The 13,992-nt window shown below is 47.1% G+C and overlaps 1 protein-coding gene across 1 annotated transcript in view; it reads left to right on the forward strand.

Annotated features, from left to right (window-relative positions):
- Window positions 1-13,992, forward strand: part of GCNT2 (glucosaminyl (N-acetyl) transferase 2 (I blood group)) — a 74,918-nt gene that overhangs the window by 27,618 nt on the left and 33,308 nt on the right. The window lies entirely within an intron of this gene.

Here is a 13,992-nt window from a genome sequence, read left to right on the forward strand (position 1 = left end):
TGCCGCGCTCCACAGTTCCAACGACCGACACGGCAGTAAGAAGGAACTGAGGAGCGGGCGGGCCGGCAGGGGTATATATTACCCGCTATGGCGGCACCACTCTAGGGGGCAACCTGCCGGCCCGCTGGAGTTGCTAGGGTAAAAGTCTTCTGACGAACGTGCACGCCAGGCGCGTACACCTACTGGAATGGATATGAGCAATCACTCGAAGAAGAAGGTATTTTACACACAGTGCCTCTGGGTGGCCAACTGGTATAATACACTATAGCATACTATTAGTCTCCTTGAACTTTACATTGATACAATAATCAACTACAGTCCAATCCAGCCCACACGTCCATGGCTACAGATATCCTTGTGACAGTGAAAATGGTGTGGTTCCACTGTGGAAGTGAGGTGGCTGGATTCTAGGGAACTGTGCAAGCAGTCCAGTCTTCTGGGCTGGGGAAGGGTAGGTGCCAGAGGGTCTGATCTGTTCCCCTGGAGTTGAGGGGAACACAAGGCTACTTCACTTGTGCAACTTCCATGGAATGGCTGCAGAACCAGACCATGTAAAGAATTCTCTCACATGTTCTTCAGGCATTATTCTGCAACCAGCCCTGCTACTGTTAATATTTGCCTCTTCATACAGAGAAAGCACACTGTGTGCAATCAAGTTAAAATGCTCCTGTGGCTGGAAGGTGATGCCAAATTGAGTGGGCCCATTCTTCCCTCAGATACATAGGATTGCCTCCCAATAAAGACAATAAGATCGGCAAGCACTCAGCACCTGTCTGGAAGCAACATTGTGATGTTCCCCTCTGGTGTTATCTGGACCAGTGATCTGCTAGGTCACCCCAATCCTTGACTCTGGGAGCCAGCCTTAGCCTGCACAGCTGTGAGAACACCCACTCCTGGGCTGGTCATGAACAGCCTCTGGCATGGTAGCTGCTCCCAGCTACTTACAGTCAAATGACACTAGCCTATTTCTCCGGTCACAGATACAACCTTAGGAACCTCTGTCTTGCAGTGTCCAGTTACACCTGCTAGACACTGCAAGTTTGTCAGTTTAACAAAGAAATTGATATCTACCAGCCCTGTTATCCCAAGGGGAGTCTCTGACACACTTCAAGCCAAATGCACTGAATAAGCAAACAGATTTATTAACTATAAAGACAGATTTTAAGTGATTATTAATCAAAGCATAACAAGTTGGATTTGGTCAAATAAAATAAAAGCAAAACACATTCTATGCTGATCTTAATACTTTCAGTGCCCTTACAAACTTAGATATTTCTCACCACAGACTGGCTGGTTGCTCTTCAGCCAGGCTCTCCCTTTTGATCAGCGCTTCAGTCGCTTAGTGGTGGTGGAGTCTGTAGATGTAGGAGGAAGAGAGGAAGAACATGGCAATTGTCTCTCCCTTTTATCATGACCTTTCTTCCTTCTTGGCTTTGCCCCTCCCCCCACCTTCAGAATCAGGTGAGCATTACTGAGTGTCTCCTAGCAAGGTTGAGAAATCCCCTGGTGTGGCCTCTTGCAGGTGAGTCAGCGTATTGTAGCACCCTTGCTGGACAATGGCTGTTGATGGATTGATTGACAGTCCACCCGGGTGTTGGCTACTTTCCTTGCTATTGCCTCTGGGGAGCTCATATCTGGCTGATTCCCCCAATGCACAGCATGTCTTAGTGACAACCATACTACACAATTCTCATAACGTCATATGCATTACTGATATACATCTGTGGATAGAGAAATGACTTTCAGCAGATCATATCCTTTCCCCTGATACCTTACAAGTCATGCTCTATATGTAAGATCACGATTATATGAAAATGAGGAATATAAGGGTTACAGTATGCTCCCACAAGGTATAGAATGTCACAACCATATACAGGATAAGGCTCTGATATAACTTTTCACTTAAATTAATTTAATCTATTTGGGCCAAATTCTGCCTTTAGTTACACCACTGATGTTAACTGAGGGCAGAATTTAGCCCAAAGTATTCTTTTTAAATTCTATAAGTCTGACTTTGCTCTCACATGACTGTAAATCAGGTGCAACTCTACTGAAGTCAAGAAAGTTACATCAGTGGAGAGCCAGGGTCAGCAAGAGGAGAATTAGGCCCTAGTTATAGGCAAAAGAACAAGGTCCATGTTTTAGCTGCATTCTATAAAAAAAAAAAAAAGAAAAGAAAAGAAAATCTTCCTTAAAACATGATTCAACTCTACACTGTGATCAATGGATAATATTTACTTGGTACATTTCTTAAACCTAGTTCTGTCCCCAGCTATACACACTCCCACTGAATACAGCACTTAAGCTTCAGTGGCTATAAACAGGCAAACTAAGCTTTATTTTGAAATCCTGGCATCATTTACATTGATCACGCTCAAGTGTAATGTTGTTAGAAGGAAAGGACTATTTACCCTGCCATGAAATATTTCTACTCATGCTTATCGTATTATTATCCTTTCATTTAAACAATTGTTTGCCAAGAGTGGGAAGTGTAGTTTATAACAAGAACTGTTCTCAGATATATTGCCTTGTCTACACGGCAGCAGTAAATCGAAGTTATCTAAATCGATTTTATAAAACCGAATTTATAAAATCGATTTAGAGCATCCACACCAAGAATCTTAAATCGAATTTGTGCGTCCATGGCCCATGTCTTACTTCGATTTCAGGAGCGGTGCACTGTGGGTAGCTGTGACACAGCTATCCCATAGTTCCCACTTCCTGGTTTACAGCCCAGTGCCTGCTGGGACCAAAAACATTGTCCCGGGTGCTGCTGGGTACAGCCTCACCCCTCCCTTTGTGAAAGCAGCAGCCAACCATTCCGCGCCGTTTTTCCTGGTGAAGAGAGCAAATGCCATAGCACAGCAAGCATGGACCCTGCTGAGACCATGGACCCTGCTGATACCATGGACCCTGATGAGACCAGTGATGCAATCGTGCAAGTTTTAAACAGCTCGCGCACTCTCGTGCTGTCTATGCTGAGCCATGACCTGCAAATTCAGGAGGAGAGGGGGAGAGGAGGAGGAGGAGGGACAGGAGGAGGACTTGGAGTTTGAGGAGGCAGCTGCGCACCGACAAGAGCGATGATAATGATGATGATGACGACATAGAGACTGATCTCTCCCTAACCGCAGGAGCCAGCATTTTGGAGCTACTGCTGGTAATGGGTCAGCTTCTGCCCATTGAACGCCGATTTTGGGGCACGGGAAACAAGCACAGACTGGTGGGACCGCATAGTTTTGCAGGTGTGGGACGATTCCAGTGGCTGCATAACTTTCGCATGCGTAAGAGCACTTTCTTTGAACTTTGTGACTTGCTTTCCCCTGCCCTGAAACGCCATAATACTAACATGAGAGCAGCTCTCACTGTGGAAAGCGAGTGGCAATAGCCCTCTGGAAGCTTGCAACTCCAGACAGCTACCGGTCAGTCGCGAATCAATTTGGAGTGGGAAAATCTACCGTGGGGGCTGCTGTGATGCAAGTAGCCTAAAGCAATCGTTAGGCTGCTGCTACGAAAGTTTGTGACTCTGGGAAACGTGCAGGTCATAGTGGATGGCTTTGCTGCAATGGGATTCCCTAACTGTGGAGGGGCCATAGATGGAACCCATATCCCTATCTTGGCCCCAGAGCACCAGGGCGCGCCGAGTACGTGAACCGCAAGGGGTACTTTTCCATGGTGCTGCAAGCACTGGTGGATCACAAGGACGTTTCACCAGCATCCACGTGGGATGGCCAGGAAGAGTTCATGACGCGCGCGTTCTTCAGAAACAGTACTCTCTTTAAAATGGCTGCATCAAGGAAATTACTTCCCAGACCAGAAAATAACAGTGGGCGATGTTGAGATGCCTGTCGTTATCCTGGGTGACCCAGCCTACCCCTTGATGCCATGGCTCATGAAGCCATACACAGGCAGCCTGGACAGTGGTCAGGAGCTGTTCAACTACAGGCTGAGCAAGTGCAGGATGGTGGTAGAGTGTGCATTTGGGCGTTTAAAGGGGCGCTTTCGATCATTACTCAGTCGCTCAGACCTCAGCCCAAAGAATGTCCCTTAGCTATTGCTGCTTGCTGTGTGCTCCACAATCTCTGTGAGAGTAAGGGGGGGATACCTTTATGGCGGGGTGGGAGCTGAGGCTAATCGTCTGGCCGCTGACTACGAGCAGCCAGACACCAGGGCGATTAGAAGAGCACACCAGGAGGCGGTGCGCATCAGAGAAGCCCTGAAAATGTGTTTCGTCGCGGGCCAGGGTATGGTGTGATTGCAGTGCTTCTTTCCCCTTGATGAACACTCCCGCCTCTATTGACTCCCTGTAAGCAACCCACCGTCCCCTTTACTTACAGCTTGCTGCAGGACTTTCAAAATCAACCCCCACCCTTTCATTACATGTGGCTGAAGGAAAGAAAGCCAGTATGTTTTAAAAATCATTTAATCTTTATTAAAACTCATTTGTTATTGCTTTAAAAACATGCGTTCTTTTTAAAGGATCATTCCCTGTAATAAAAGCACCCTCCCCCTTTGGATGTATGTCTGATTAGAAAGGAACTATATTCAGAGGCACAGATTTATCTAGGTATCCCTGAAAGCTGTGCTTTGGGAGGAGGATCACAGGTAAGGAAAAGCCCATGAAATACATTTCAGCTTCATTACAGCCTTTTGGTTGGGCTCTCCATGGGGGTGGAGTGTGCTGGTGCAGGAAGCCTTCCCCCACGCGTTCTAACACGTCTGCGTGAGGGAGATATGGAACTTGGGGAGCTTGGAGGGTGATTAAACATGGACTGCAGTGGCACTCTGTAACCCGCTGCTGTTCCTGAACAATCAACATGCGTCTGAGGATATCAGTGTGATCACGCAGCAGCTCCAGCGTTGCATCACGCCAGCGCCTATCTTCCTCCCTGCACCTCTGATCTTCCTGCCTGTCTTCCTTGCGCCACCTCTCTTCTACCTGCCGGTCTTCCTCCCGCCACCTCTTTTCTTCCTCCGCCACCTCTCATCTCGAGCGTCTCTCCTGTCCTCCTGAGCCTCTCTCTCTCTGTCCTTCCCGTCACTGGCATCTTTCTTGTATTTTGCTATCAGTTCCTTCAAATCACTATGATGAGCTGTGTTACTGCGGCTGACTTCCATGACTTCGGAAAACTTTCATCTCTCGTTCTCCTGTTTTTCCTCTGCCTTTTGGCTAGCCTTGCAGATGGGGTAGGGAGTGAAGAACACTGCACAGCTGTATGGTGGAGGTAAGAGAGAGAAGTATGTAAAAAGATTTTCTTTCTAGAACAATGATTCACTCCACTCACAGCACAAAACTATGCACCTTAACAGGACATGTGATTTCACCTGCAAGGTTCACATTTTTCATCTTTAATACTGGGAGGACTCTGTCCCTGGGCTCAGGCCAAGTACAGATACAGCTTGCCGGTACTAGCATTATAAATTTGCTCCAAGCCAGCCATGTGGTAAGTCTTTAGTCCTCACCCCTCCTGCTAAAGCACATAGCAGACACAAGTCCCTCCTCCCCCAGCTACATCGAGTGCATTTACAGGAGATAATGCCATCGTTTCCCCCCCCCCCCCCTCTCTCCTACAATGACAATAATTACTATTTAACCGGTCACAATGACGAAAACTCTGGTGAGTGTACAGCAGAAAGGCAGAGCGAGATGTTTCATGCCTGTGATCAGAGTCCATGGCGCTTATGCATCTTGCTTTGTGAGAATGATTCCCAATTACGTTCATCATGCCTGGAGGGGCAAAGCATCCTTTCATTGGAGGAACCGCTAAGGCAGCAGGTGCACCAAAATTACTGAAAAGGCCTTTGTTCTGCAATTATCAATCATGGACGATTTCTTGGAGGATTTTCAGTTGCATCCCCAGACATTTAAGAACTTTTCATGTAACTTAATGGCTTAAAAGAAATGACAACGCACGCTTTAAAAATTGATATTAAAAACGCAGTTTTTAAATATGACTGATTAAACATTTACTCACCGCTGGTCCCTTCCATGGCTCAACTTTCTGTGAAGTGGCTATTAGCCTCGTGCTGCAAGGTTTAAATCTTGGTCAACGAAAAACTCCTGGCTTGCGTTGTTGGTATGAGAGCTGTGTCTCCCTCCTGTCCTCTCCTGATCTTCCCCCTCTGCAGAATCCTCAGCCACGGTTTAAGAACTGAATCAGGTCATCTGATCCACACGATTAAGGATGGGCGACTGGTAGCCAAGCCCCAAAAATGGCATGAGCCTGGCATAGAACCTGGCATGTTTTAGGAGCAACTCCAGATCTTCCGTTTCCTCTCTGGTTTCTGGTAGCTTGTCTCAGTCTTCAACTTTAATCTGCATTGGAAAGGTCCCTGCTGTATCCATGTTTGCATCATAGACTATTGAAAATTTTTCACAATACTTTTCATTCCCGTTGGACGAACGGATGTCTGTTAGCACTGAATCCTCACCCCCAGATAGCAATGAGATTCCAAAAGCTCTTCGTGGTCCATGCTGGAGCCCTTTTTCTCATTCTCAGGAGGACTGTTTTATTTAAATGTTGCAATAGCTGTGATTAACTGCTGCAGAGCCCACGGTGGACAAACGGAACTGATTCAAACCTCCACCGGGTCTTTTCCTGTTTACCCTGGCCAGTGCATAGGAAGTTTTGAGTGCTGTCCAGAGTGGTCAGTGGTGATCTGTGGGATAGCTCCTGGAGGCCATTAACTTCGATTTCCGTCCACGCTGCACTAAATTCGAATTAGTAAAATCGATTTTAGGGTTACTCCTGTGGTTTAGAAGGAGTACTAAAATCGATTTAAATAGCCCTTTAATTCGAATTAGAGGGCTGCGTCGTGTGGACGGGTGTACCATAAATTCGAATTAAAGCCGTTTAATTCGAATTTAAGGCGTCGTGTAGACATGGCCTATGTTTCAGCAGCAGTCACTGTCAAAATACTTAGTAGCAGCCCCACTGTCTCCAGTCTAGATGGAAGAGAATCACAGAACATCAGGGCTGGAAAAGAACTCAGGAGATCATCTAGTCCAACCCCCTGCTTAAAGGGAGACCAATCCCCAGACAGATTTTTACCTCAGTTCCCTAAATGGCCCCCTCAAGGATTGAACTCACAACCCTGAGTTTAGCAGACTAACACTCAAACCACTGAGCTATCCCTCCTCATCTACTTAGCCAGAAGGGTCCTGAGCATGCAACCTTTACTCTCAGGAGATGTTGCTCACATGAGCAGTCCCACTGAAATAGCTAGGACTCTGAGCAAGAACTGCCTGTGTGAGTAAGGCTGCAGGATCAGGGCTAAACAGTATGTTTTCTTGGAACATTTGAAACTGTGCAGTCTGCCTTTAGTAAGCTTTACCCTCAGAGATCACCTTCTAATGCATTTTTTTCCTCCTAGTTTTGGAAAGTCCTGAAAAACAGGTTGGTTGTTTATTTTCTGGGGAGTGTGATTAAAAACCGTAGCCAAGCTAAAGGATAGTTGTAATGGGTGAAATGCTAACAGAATGTAGAAAATTAGTGTAGATAATGTCAGGCTTGCATTGGGAAGAAAAAAAAAAAGAGCTTTTCTAAGGCAAGAGAGCACTTGTGGTAGCAGTGCATTGATGGGGCACCTATGAAATGTACTGCTGTTGATGTGCTTGAGCCTTTGTCTGACATGGTGTCCAGCAACCAATAAACTGTTAATAACCATGGACACACACACACACACACACACACACACACACACACACACATTTTCAGTACAAAACTGAGAGACTGTGAAAAAAGCTAAGGTTCTAGTGCACCTGTTACTTATTAGCTTTGGGCTTCCCGGTGAGTCATACATTGAACAAAAGAAACACTGTGGTGGACTCCGAGGATCTTAGTAGCCTGCTTAAAAAGTTTAAATCCAAACTCACACAACCTCAGTGCCCCTACAATATGATTAAATGGTAGAATGGTTCATCCAGCTCCCTTTTTACAACAACCAAGGGACAGGAACCAGCATATTCCATTCCTTTAGAGAACAACAACTTATGAGGACATACAATGTACCCCAGCATTTCTGGTGTTTAGACATGAGCTAAGGAATCTAACATACAGTTTGCATGGAATTCTGCAGGCAGAACAAAGGAATTTGGACCATTTTGGAATATGTAGGAACTCTACAATCCCAAATGAAAAAAGCTCACACATTTGCCACAAATAACCTCTGATAAAGTGATAAGGTGTCACACTGAGGAAACTTTTAAAAGAAAAGGTACCAAGTTTTATTTTGTAAACATCAGAGGGAAGAAGGGTAGGAGCTCTTAGGATGGATCCATTCTTGACTGGGACCCCATCCCAAAGGAAATCTTTCTTGAACCCCACTTCTGGCCTTCAAACAGCTCCTCAAGCTCATCATGAGAAGCAAGCTCTCCACAGACCAGAACACAGCAATTCAAAGCCGCACCAGACCCTGTGACAACAGATACAAAAACTGGAGGCATAATCTTCACTGCTACAGTGATCACCACCCCCAACAACACACCTTTCACAATATTGCCAACCCCAAATGTTCAAAAATCATGAGTCAGGCCCACCAAAAAAACAAACAAACAAACAAACAAAAAACCCCCACAAGATTGGCTTTAAAAACATAAGATTACGTAAAAATAATAGATGTGGTGTTCTTTTTATTTACCTTCTGCTTTTTGAGCCTGTAGGGATCACATTTTGAAGCTCTCTCATCAGCCACAAAGGGTAGAAACTTATCTTTTCTTTAAGAATGAAGGCTGAAATAATCACATATCCACTTGACTCTGGGAGCTGGGGCTTTAAGGAAAACAATAATTATCACAACAAACAATCATGAGAGTTGGCAACACTGTTTTCAAGATCCATGGATCCTACACGTGTCTATCACAATATGTGGTGTACCTCATTTAGTGCACTAAATGCCCCAACAACAACTATGTTCATGAAACCAGACTATCACTACACAGTAAAATGATAAAAGACAAAAATACCCTATCACCTTTGGGTGATGAACACTTTTCAAAAAAGCAATCACTATATCAGTCCTCATCCTCAAAGGAAACCTGCACAACACTTTCAAAAGATGAGCCTGGAATCTTAAATTCATTACTCTGCTCAACACTAAAAACCATAGACTGAACAGAGACACTGGATTTATGGCTTATTACAGCAATCTGTAGCCCACTTGTTAGCCTAAAACATTTTAACTATGGTCTACACAGATCAGAAGATGGGCTGTCTGTAAATCCCACCCAATCTCGCATCTATCGTCAGGTGATTTAGTAAGACAGAGGCAGAATAAGATGTAACACACAAATATTTATTATGCCACTAGTCAGTAAACTAGACAAGGACCCCCTTCAGATAATAAACAGCATAAGGAAGAAACTCTCGGTTGTTAACAATTACCAGAGCATGAAGCTCAGAGCCCTTGAACTCCCTTAACCTATAGATATAAAACAGAGGAAAACCACAATGGGTATTACAATACCATATCCTGAAGACAGGGACCCAATGACAAAAACTCAGGATACTGACAGGGATAGTGGTGAAAATCAGGGGCTCTGGACACCAAACAGGAACTCAGGAACTGGGTATTCTTCTCCCTCTGGACAAGTCCTCTGGGCAGGTCTTCTGTCTAAGGGCTTGGCTACATTGGCATTTTACAGCGCTGCAACTTTCGCGCTCAGGGGTGTGAAAAAACACCTCCCTGAGCGCTGCAAGATGCAGCGCTGTAAAGTGTCAGTGTAATCAGGGCGGCAGCGTTGGGAGCACAGCGCTGCACGCTACACCCATAAGGGATGTGGTTTACAAGCAGTGCTGGGGAGAGCTCTCTCCCAGCACTGCGGCTCTGACTACACTCACACTTCAAAGCGCTGCCGGGGCAGCGCTTTGAAATTTCTAATGTAGCCATACCCTTAGAGGGAGATCTTCTCCCTCAAGTAGGTATTCAGTGCTTGCCCACGCATCTCTGCTTAACCTCGTAGTCCAGTGCAAATATGCACTCACTAATGGTGTATAGTAGTTGTGTGCAAGTATGTTAATAGAGACTGTAACGGTCCAATGTGGGGGCTCGGCCCTCTCAGGCACAGTTGGGAGCCAGTCTGCCTCGCTACTTGAGTTTGGGTGAGCTGTCGACCTAGCCGGGTGAGGCAGGAAAACAGTCAGGCGCTCAGGCCCTCAGGCAGGGGCTGAGCAAACAACAGCATATAAACCCAGGCCCTTGGGCAGGGCGGGGCAGCAAGCAGTTCAAGGCTCAGACCCTCAGGCAGGGGCTGAGCAAACAAACAGTTCAAAGTCTAGAAGAAAGGCCTCCTCAGGCCAGCGAGAGGGGGAGTCTGCCACCCCTGGAAGGGTGGCAGGGGGGACGCAGGCCCTCCCACTCCACTGCGTCCCAGCCTGGGGCCCTAACAGTGGCAGGCAGTCTGCTGCTGTGGTCAGTGAGGATCCGGCCACACACTGACATTGGTTCGGGGTCTCCTGGAGCCAGACTAGGGTCAGCTACCCCCAGGCCACTTCCAATCTCTCCCCCGTTGGTACTGTGGACACCTGCATCTTCCACGATGTCCACACTATGGGTTCCTAGGATACTGAGCGCTGGTAAGCGGGCTGGTCCTCGGGATACTGGACATGGGTGGTTCAGGCGGCTCCTCAGGGTACCGGGCGAGGGAAGGCCCAGCCGTCTCCTCCAGGTAGCGAGCCCAGCGCTGGCTCGGCGGGCTCCTCCAGGTAGTGAGCCCAGCGCCGGCTCGGCCAGTCTCCTCTGGGTAGTGAGCACAAGGCAAGCTCAACCCAGTGGAGCTAAGCAGCCAGTGTCTGTCCTCTCCAGCGGCCAGCAGTCAACTAAGCGCTGGGGCCGGGCCTGTATTACTTCCTGTCCCGCCTCTTGATTCCAGGGGACGGGAACAGGCGGCGGTGGCTCGGCCACATCGGCATCCATTCTGGCTCGGCCTCTCAGGCGCGGCTGGGAGCCAGTCCGCCTTGCTACAGAGACCAAGAATCCAAATGGGGCAGACAGCAATATATATTCAAGTTTTGATTTTTATTCTTGCTCAGTTAAGTTATCAAGTTAATAGTACTTCTGTGAGATCTACTAACAGGGGCAGCTCTAGACTTTCACCGCCCCAAGGAGGGCGTGTGGCCGCGGGGGCTCTGCCAGTCGCCGGAAGGCGGCAGGGGCTCCGGTGGACCTCCCGCAGGCATGTCTGCGGGAGGTCCTCGGAGCCGCCTGCCACCCCCAGCGACTGGCAAAGCGCCCCCTGTGGCATGCCGCCCCAAACTGCACTTGGTGTGCTGGGGTCGGAGCCGCCACTGTCTACTAATAAGAATATATAAGAACTAGCTAACATTATTTTGCAATGTTGATGTTGTGTGTTTGTCCCAGGATATTAGAGAGACAAAGTCAGTTAGTATTATCTTGTATTGGTCCACCTTCTATATTGATTAAATTAGTCTAGAGTGACTGATCCAATTTATGGTTTACACTCACTCCTCTGTCATTAAGAGACAGTCACCCACTTGGGACGGCTATGTTTGGAAGGCCAGGATGGCAAAAGGCGATAAAACAGAGAAGCTGCCCGAGCATCCCTTGTAGGAAGTATGGCTCCCCTAAGCACCGATGCTCACGTACTTTCTTAGGCAACCCTGTCCCAGGCTGGATTGAGGCAGGAAAGTGATGATGTTTGGGGCCAGGGGAAAGCTGGGTTCACCAGGTGTAGCTATAAACCCTACTACGCAGGCACATCCGGCCACCCCAAGGGAGGGGAACGCTGACACATACGTCCGGCACCCGCCCACTCTTACCCTGCTCCAGCTCTCCCAGGAGTCTGGGACCTCAGCCTCCACTCGCCTATCAATCACGCAGCACCCCTAACCCCCGCAGCTGGCCTGGTCCTGGTGTACCGGGGATTCTCCGGCAGCCGGGAGCAGAGATCTGTGCAGACCTGAACTTCTGCTGCCTGAAGTAGCTCCAGGCCTGGAGCAGCGGCTCCATCTCCAGCCCCATCCTGCCATGTGGGGGTGACCTGGACCTGTCCCACACCCACCGGCTTCCTCCCCTGAGAGCTGGCATCCTCTGCCAAGCAATGCCCAAGCCAAGGCCTAGCGGGAGCAGAGGTGGCTGTTAAAGTTAGAATCAGGACTCACAATTTGTCAGACCACTCTGTTTTATTAGCGCAGCGCTCCGCCAATAACACCCAGATAATGTGAGTGGCTATGCAAGACCACAGTCTTATTTATACAGATAAAAGACCGGGAATTAGACAACGGGACAAAGAAAGCAAACAGTAAAATTCACCTGGGCACAGCATGCATATCCTACTTCCTTACTAACTCTTATCGATCTAAGGCTAATACTTCACCAATTGCCCTTAAACGGTGCAATTGTTCTATGTTAATGTCTGTATTCCTGACACCTGGATTGCAGCATTCCAACAGTTTTGCTTAAAGGTACAGACAGCATTTCTTTAATCCTTTCTATTTTCACAATATAATTCATTTTACTTTCACAATCCCTCCTTTTGGTCAAGCGCATGCCATGACTAACAATTGCTGGGTTCCACAAATTAACCGTTCCTTATCTCTTTGTTCATCAGTGATATTCAAAATCATCATATTAGCACTCTGTTTTGGGGCAGTCACCTGGGTGACACAATTCTGGATACAACAGGAGATTAACTGAAAGCATACAAAAATCACTAAGATTTCAAACAGGATAGTTAGGGCTTCCTGAAACAACTAGTTTCCTATGCCAGAGAAACTGAACAGGTTACTTAGCCACTTCCATAAAGAACTCAGCTCTTCATGGGGAAGATATGTGATTTGTTCTAAGTGGCTAGCGCGATCTACTACCTCATTGTTATTGTCAGGTATAAACACACAACATTCTTTTCCAATGAGAGCACAGGTCCCTCCTTTGGCTGCCAGCACTATGTTTAATGCCTGACAGTTTTGGAGGGCCACCTGTTGGATCGCCCCTGTTTCTTTGGCCAGGGCTCTTAAACTTTCTCCAGTTTCATTTGCCATTATTTCAACTACTGCTTGTAACCTCAGGAGCCTTTTTGCCTGGTGTATTACTCCCCCAAGTGGGATAAAGGAACTAAATCATCTGAGGAGAAGGGTATCCAAGATAGAGGCTTAGCTGTCCTATTACAAATCCAAGATGAACATTACATAAAACAGGTCAGAAACAGATTTTATCCAATACACTAAGCCCTGCTTTTTGTCCTATGACTAGAGGTGTTAATGGGACACTCTACCACTCTACATTGAATAGTCTCTTACAATACATGCTAACTATTTATGTTAAACAATCTGTTCCATCTCCCATTTAGCTGTGACACTGAAGACCTGAAGAAATGCAGCTCAAAAGCTTGCTTCTCTCACCAACAGAAGTTGGTCCAATAAAAGATATTATTTCACCCACTCTCCCATAAAGTACTGACACAAATAAATGAAGTGATGTATGGAATCCCATTAGGCCGCAAGACCAGGCCCAAAGTTATGGATAAAGATGATCTGAGGAGGTACTAGGGAAACAGAGGGCCAGAATCTCAGAAAATGGCTAGAAAACTGTCCTAAAAAGTCAACCAGTATTTCTCCTGGGTTAGGAGAATCTGGCAAGTGGCCTAAAGCCAACAGAGTTGGCTAGGGAGGCATGATGAGGCTGCAGGAGGAAGAGACATTTTGAGGCCAGGGCTGGACCACATTATGCCCTTTTAGAACTTCAGCCAGGAGAATGGTCTCCAGGTGGCCTTAGCATCAAAGCAGCAGGAAGGTGCCTCCCCCCCTCCCCCCAAGTTGTGTCATTTGTGAGCTCAGCACAATTGAGGATTTGGCCCTGAATCTCGACTTGAGTACCACTCGAACCACAGAACAAACTGCAGACGGTGAGGCTGACAGAGTTGTGACAGGAGAGCAAGATAGACAGCATCACTCACCGGTGTAACAGTTGGCACACCATGGGACTCAGTTGAAAGTGGCCTCTCCCAATCTGCTCAAGAAAACATCCAAGCGAAAA

Source organism: Chelonoidis abingdonii, chromosome 2 (genome assembly GCF_003597395.2).
Source record: "Chelonoidis abingdonii isolate Lonesome George chromosome 2, CheloAbing_2.0, whole genome shotgun sequence".
In the NCBI taxonomy this organism is placed as follows: domain Eukaryota; kingdom Metazoa; phylum Chordata; order Testudines; family Testudinidae; genus Chelonoidis; species Chelonoidis abingdonii.